The following is a 7351-nucleotide window of genomic DNA, read 5'->3' on the forward strand; positions in this document are numbered from 1 at the left end:
GCAGCACAGCAACATGGCACAAGTATACATATGTAACAAACCTGCACGTTATGCACATGTACCCTAGAACTTAAAGTATAATAATAAAAATTAAAAAAAAATAGACAAAGGATCTGAATAGACTTTTCTCAAAAGAAGACATGCAAATGACCAACAAGTATATGACAGATGTTCAGCATCATTCATCATCAGGGAAATGAAAATCAAAACCACAATGAGATATTGACTCACCCCAGTTAAAATGACTATTATGACTATTGTCAAAAAGAAAAAAAAATAACAGATACTGGCAAGGATGCAGAATAAAGGGAACTCTTAAACACTGTTATTGAAAATGTAAATTATTACAGCCATTTTAATGAACGGTATGGAAGTTTCTCAAAAACTAAAAGTAGAACCACTTGGTATTCGTCCAAAGGAGCTAAAATCACTATATCACTAGGTATTTATCCGAAAGAATGGAAGTCAGTATACTAAAGAGCACCCCCATGTTTATTGCGGTACTATTCACAAGAGCCAACATATAGAATCAACCTAAGTGTCCATCAACAGATGGATGGATAAAGAAAATGCAGTATGTATGCACAATGCAATACTATTTAGCTATAAAAACAAATGAAATCCTATCATTTTCAGCAACATAAATGAGCCTGGGGGACTTTATTTTAAGGAAAATAAGTCAGGCACAGAAAGATAAATACCGCATGTTATCACTCATATGTAGGAGGTATAGAAGTTGATTTCATAGAAGTAGAGAGTAAACTGTGGCTGTTAGGGGCTTGGAAGTGCACAGGAGACAGCAGGATAGAGAGAGGCTGATTACGAGATACAAAATTACAGCTAGATGGGAAGAGTAAGTTCTAATGTTCTATAGCACCATAGGGTGAAGATAGTTAACAATAATTTATTGTTTATTTTCAAATAGCTAGAAGAAAGAATTTTGAATTCTCCAGACACAAATAAATGATATTTAAGGTGACTACCCTGATTTGGTTATTTTACATTATATATATGTATCAAAATAGCACTCTGTACTCCATAAATATATATATATAATTATTATATATTAATTAAAAACAAAATTTAAAAAACATAAAATGAACGTTCCAGAATCCCACGGACTTTTGCTACTCCATACCACTATGTAGCTTAATGTTCAAATACTTTAGCTACTAAACAGCTAAGAAAATTCTTGAGGAATGATACAATTATATTGGCACTTTGTTGTGTAGCCATTTCTGTTACTACAAATGTTAAAACTTTGTATGGTTCAAATCGTATTTCCCAAAGTATAAATATTTGATATAATGTGGCATGATCTATTAAAACATTGCCAGCCCTGTCTGTAATAGCCGTTAAAGCAGACCCTCTATCATGTCTATAAAATAATGAGTAAACATATCTAAGCATAATTGCCTTCCACTCTCTAATCACTGTCTTTATATAACTTGTGTACCCCAAGTTTGACCTTTTTTAAAAAACAAAGAAAGTGTACTGAGAGGTGTTGACTACATTGCATCATTCAGGGCATTATGCTGAAAAATAAAGAAATTTACTTTTAGGTTATCTGCTTCAATTAATAATTATTTCCTTCACCTATTTGGGCAATAAAACTGTTCAAGCATCAATAAGATACTATGCCGTGCAAATAGGTGCAACCTATATTCTTTAAATCTAGCTTATACCAACATGAAATTGATTTAAGTTTTTTCTGATGATAATAAATTTACCACATATAAGGCTATCAAAGCATAAAGGTGAATGAAGGTAAAAATACACATTCTGATAAATGTTTGTATTCCAGTATGATGCTTTCATTAATTCTTAAATTTTAATTAAATAGTATTTGTGGGACAGAGAATAGAGCAGGTGATTCCATTAACAGTTTGGGTCTCTGAAGACACACTTGCAAATCAAGCAAAAAATTCAGAATCTTTGCCTCAACGAACACAACTTAAAAATCTGTCAGTTTTCCAGAAACAAATATGATGAGTTTTGGTTAGATGTTTCACTGACCACCCAGACCAAAGGAATTTATACAAATCTGAGATACACCCATCCATTAAAAGACCACAAAACAAAATGCCAACTAGCACATCCCAGTCAGCGTGGATACAGCCATGTCCTAGAAATTATTAAATGAATCATCTATTCCTGCTTTTGTGAATGAGCTATTCTATGTCTCAGTTGCTCCTACTCTTAAAATAGAGACAAGCTGGTTCTTGGACTGGTTATGGATTCTATTCTCTGCCCTTTTTTTTCCTTCTGCACCTGGAGACTAAGCTGGCAGTATTGTACCTGGGCTTCCTAGTGCTTGAGCTTCCCAATGGGTTTGATGAAGGGAAGCACTGAGAGGAGAAGAGAAAGCAGGAGAGAAGGGTTCTATGTCCCCAGTATGTCACCAACGGGCTGCAGTATTGGCAGTATCTATGTCCCTCTACCTATGGCCACAGCTCCTAAAGGCAGCTCCTCTACCATGGCTACAGCTCTCACTTGGAGCAAGTAATGCCTTTCTCTTGCTTTGCCCTTTTGCTCAGGGATGCTGTGTTAGTCAGGATTCTCTAGAGGGACAGAATTAATAAGATGGAGATATATATGAGTTTATTAAGGAGTATTAATTCACACAATCAGAAGGTCCCATAATGGGCTGTTTGCAAGCTGAGGAGCAAGGAAGCCACTCCCAAAGCTGAAGAACTTGGAGTCTGATGTTTGAGGGCAGGAAGCATCCAGCATGGCTGAAAGATGTAGGCTGGGAGGCTAAGCCAGTCTAGTCTTTTCACCTTCTTCTGCCTGCTTTATGTTCTAGCCTCTCTGGCAGTTGATTAGATGGTGCCCACCCAGATTAAGGGTCGGTCTGCCTTTCCCAGCCCACTGACCCAAATGTTAATCTCCTTTGGCGACACCCTCACAGACACACCCACGATCAATACTTTGCATCCTTCATCTAATCAAGTTGACACTCAGTATTAACCATCACACATGCCTAAGTGGTGTTCATCCATGGGCATTTCACCATCCCTGATGGCTCCTTTCGCTCTACCCACACCCCTAAAAACTGATGCCTGCTCTTAATCAGTTCTGACTATTATTACATGGTATCATAGACTAGGTGACTTAGACATTTATTTCTTGCAGTTCTGGAGGTGGAAGTTCAAAATCAGGGTGACGGCAAGGTCAGATTCTGGTGAGGGCCTTCTGGTGTGCAGACTGCCAATTCTCCTTGCATCTTCACGTGGAGGAAAGAAGCTGAGAAAGCTCTCTGAGCTCCCTTTTATAAGGATATGAATCTCATTCATGAGGGCTCCACCTCTGTAGCATGCATCTTTAATCTCTCCTTACTTAACCCTTTTGAGTACATCATCACTTCCTTCAGAAATCTACCTAAAAGAGTTATTACCCCCCATGATCTATTACTACAGATTTGCAAATATCCACACAACTAATTTGCCTTTGGCAGGTTTTCATTGAGGATTAAATTTAAAACAAATAGATGTGGCCTGGTGCGGTGGCTCATGCCTGTAATCCCAGCACTTTGGGAGGCGGAGGCAGGCAGATCACTTGAGGTCAGGAATTCAAGACCAGCTTGGGCAACATGGTGAAACCCCGTCTCTACTAAAAATGCAAAAATTAGCCGGGCATGGTCATGTGTGCTTGTAATTCCAGCTACTCAGGAAGCTGAGGCAGGAGAATCACTTGAACCTGGGAGGTAGAGGTTGCAGTGAGCCAAGATTGTGCCACTGCACTCCAGCCCGGGCAACAGAGCAAGACTCCATTTCAAATATATATATATATTATTTATATAAATAAAAGAGATGTTGTAGCTTCATGCTTAGAAGGAATTTAGTTATAATGAAAGTAGTGTGTTTAGTGTGTTGATAGGACTACTGTGTATGACATTATTTTGGGATGATGGACAGTGTAGGTTCTACTTCTTAAGTTTTGAGGTCTGCCACTCAGGATTTTGGCTTCTCAATTATTCTAATGAATCTATTAGAAAGTGAAAGGCCACAAAAGTCAGTAGCAAAGTGCTACCTGCATGCAGAAATGAAAAGGGAGAATTGTTTATTGAGTTCATTTCAAATGATAACCAACGTATGAGTCATTGAGAAGTGTTATTTTATATAATTTTGTATTTTTTTTGCAAATTTATCAAGTCTTTATTAATGAACCCATATTACAAATGAGCAAGTTGAGTTTTGAAAAAATTAAACCACTGACAGCTGATGCCCATCAGAGGTAATGCCATCTGGTTCTCTTTGCTATGGGCTAGTATCTACTTAGTTTGCTACAACCTCTGGTAATCAGACTATACGCCATGTCCTCAATCCTCGAAGCTTGGAAATCTTAGCTATGAGGTTCTCTTGGCCCGTATTCCCCTAGGTCTCCATTATTCCATTCACAATGGGCTATAAACTTCTTTCTAGAGTAGGTCTCTTCATAAACATGCTAGGATGCAAAGCCTTGGATTCCTCTGTTCTAAATCACAGAATTTCAATATGGCTCTCAGCCCAGGGATGCCGAGGGTAGTGGGACACTTTTCAGAGAATGATTGCAGAGAAAATAAGCATATCTTGCTAGATTCTCCTCAATTCGGTCAGAGTTTTCATTTGGAGGAAACTTTGTCACGTAGTTTTCTACATAAGAACACAATACTAGCTTTTGCTCTTGATTTATATAGAAAAGTTAAAAGCTTTTTTTTCTCTCTCAGGATCAATACTCTTGAAAGTCAACAGCATCTTTAGCTTATTGACACTGCTACTATTATATGATATTGTTTGAAATGTAAAATTTAGCAAGCATCTCTTCATTCTAGGAAGAATTTCACTCTTGTTTTGAAGCTATTAAAGTCATATTAGTGAATCACAAATAGCTAAGGACCACTAAAAATTACCTGGAAGAAATGCATTATTTATTGTTTCAAAGTATCCTCTCTATACCTAGACAAATCTGCGACCATGTCTATATCTGCTTCACATATGTCTTTTGATATAATATCCATGTGTGCATAAATCATATCTATGTATCTATAAAATGGAGAGTTAGTGAATGGATTGTGAATTTATTGAGAACAGCAGTACAATAATAACTTTTCTGGTGGAAATACACCAAATACGATTACATCAGAATTTTCAGCTTCCAAAGACCCTGAGAGCATCATGTGGTAATAATGCTTGTCAATATTGCAAATGATACAGATTTTCAGATGATGACCTTATAAATCAGTTTCATTAAAAGTTAGATTGATTTGCTAGTTTTTTCATAAAATTAACCTTTCTATTCAGAGTAAGATATTAAAACAAAACACTATTTTAGATATTTTGCCGGCTAGAAGTGCAAATTCAATGTGATTTGAGCTATTAACCCAAAAGAATTGTGATGCATAAAAATCAACAGTGAAAGGGTCGATAGTTTTGTAGCATAACATTTGTCATTATCGTAAGATGATATAAAATCTTAGTGTATGTTTTGCTGTTATTACATTAGTCACTCATCCCATTGCTAAAAGTAAAATGTTTACAAATGGGCTTCATCAAATATTATACCTCCTGTTATCTTTAGTCTCTACCTTTACAAAGGCTCACTTAACCGATCAATTTGTAATTTTTACATTATTAAGAACATATTGTCTTTATACCATTGAGAAAACCATCTGTATATCATGTTCTCATTCCAGAAACATTGCCTCTGGCCAAAGCTTTCTTCTTAACAACATAAAAAGTAAAAAATGCAGAAAACAGTTAGTCCCAGAAAATTTGGTTTGAATGTCTAGCATTCCTTTAATAGAAATTGTAGGTAGAATTTCATCTGTGTTAGTCAGGGTTTTAGAATAGCAGGTACTATGTGGATAACTGTCAAATTTTCTATGAGTCATTCAATTGATGTGGAATAAATTTGGTTATGTTTTTGTCTGCTTGGTATTTCAAAGTTTTTTATTTTTTCCCTTGTGGAGATGGGCCCAAATCTAAAAATCATTTGTTGTGGCAATTTTCTCCCACTGATGAACTAACCCCCATGTCTTCCTCATGTCCTGCTTTAAAAATCTACCATATATTATGGTTATATATGATGAATTGAACCCATTCATTCATGTTTTCTTCCTCCCAAAACTCCACAAATAACAATAAATGAATAAAAAAGACATAAATCCAAGTGGCCAGCCTACAAGATGGTTTCCAATGATCTCCACCTCCTGATATTCACAACCTGTTTATTTCCGCCACATTGTACAAGAGTTGGTCCCTTTGACCCATATATGGCAGAAGTGATGGTATATCACTTCCGATATTGGGTTGTAAAATAATATGGGTTCCATCTCTTTCCCTCTCTCCGTCACTGTCTCTCTCTAAGTGGTCAAAGTGGCTAATAAATACCTACAAATGAAAACTCAGATAAATACTTTATTGATACCCAATAATGTTTTTCTTTGTATTCAAAATGCTAAATATCCTATTTGTAGTAAATTACCTCTTTCCTTGCTCAATTACATTTACTTATTATTTATAGTTTCATTTTCTTTTAAATTATTTTTCTGATTTAGTCAATGTACCACTTTTCTTTAAAACTTAAGCAGGCACTGGTTGTTTTCTGGTTTTGCCACCCATGTGTTGAACACGACTGTTCAGGGTCTAACAATATTTGCTAAGGTCCAGTTTTTCATCAGCCAAGTGGTCAGAGTTATTTTCATATTGGGGAAAATGTTGGAATATACAACATGTGATGCAAAACATCCCTTCCACTCACTTATTTACGTATTTTTTCTTCCCTAAAGTATAGTACATGCCTAATGCCGTCTCACATGTATTAATTTAATGAAATGCCTCTTTTATAAGAATTTCTTGCTAATGACAGGATTTGGGTTGTGGCAGGCAATATTTAGGATATTTATTTTTAAACAGGGATGTTGTGTGTATTTATGGGCAAATGATCCCATTTCCCCTAGAGAGTCAAGGACATTTTAAAAGGTTATTTTCTTATAAGTATAAGCTTCTTCGTGAGTGTAGAGTCTAAAAGTGAATCTAATTTAACTCACATTTAACATATCAAATATTTGCATTCATAATAATCTACTTTGTTTAACCAAAGGCTGGTAGTGTGGTTGGAATTCTATAAGCTGTGCATAGGATGAAGAAAAAAATTTACGAAAAACATTTGATGTGTTTTTATTAAAATAAAGTTTAGTCATTTCAAAAGCTAGAGCAGTAGTTTATGTTTGTTAAAAATAGTATAAGGACCAGTGACTGTGACAAAGTGTATACTCCTGCTTTGTCTCTAAGGAAAGCATAATTAATCCTTCAGAAGGGATTTATTAACCAAGATGATGATTTCTCAGTGTGGATTCCACCTGATGTAC

The sequence above is a fragment of the Mandrillus leucophaeus genome, unplaced genomic scaffold, assembly GCF_000951045.1.
Source record: "Mandrillus leucophaeus isolate KB7577 unplaced genomic scaffold, Mleu.le_1.0 Scaffold1, whole genome shotgun sequence".
Classification (NCBI taxonomy): Eukaryota; Metazoa; Chordata; class Mammalia; order Primates; family Cercopithecidae; genus Mandrillus; species Mandrillus leucophaeus.